The sequence below is a fragment of the Palaemon carinicauda genome, chromosome 22 (assembly GCF_036898095.1).
Source record: "Palaemon carinicauda isolate YSFRI2023 chromosome 22, ASM3689809v2, whole genome shotgun sequence".
Lineage (NCBI taxonomy): Eukaryota > Metazoa > Arthropoda > Malacostraca > Decapoda > Palaemonidae > Palaemon > Palaemon carinicauda.
In genome coordinates, this window is record NC_090746.1 from 82861986 (window position 1) to 82862551 (window position 566).

A 566-nucleotide genomic window follows, 5' to 3' on the forward strand; every position below is an offset into this window, starting at 1 on the left:
TGAACTTTGGAAGTTCTACTGATTCAACTACCCGATTAGGTAGATCATTCCACAATTTGCCCACAGCTGGAATAAAACTTTTAGAATACTATGTAGTATTGAGCCTCATGATGGAGAAGGCCTGACTATTAAAATTAACTGCAGGCCTATTACTGTGAACAGGGAGGAACTGTCCAGGAAGATCTGAATGTAAAGTATGGTCAGAATTAAGAAAAAATCTTATGCAACATGTATAATGAAGTAATTGAATAATGGTGCCAAAGATTAATATCCAGATCAGGAATAAGAAATTCAATAAACCGTAAGTTTCTGTCCAACATTAAGATGAGAATCAGCAGCTGAAGAATAGACAGGAGAACAATACTCGAAACAAGGTAGAATGAAAGAATTAAAAGATGGCGTACGTTGCACCAATGCTTTCCAATGTTGATAGTTTTTGGTAATATTTTATTTCTATAATAATTTTTTATTATGAAGCAGGATTTTCCTCTTTTGTTTCTGTATTACTTTCTGATAAAGAAAAAGAAGTAATATATATTCTGGATTTTTTCCTTCAAATCTTTTGG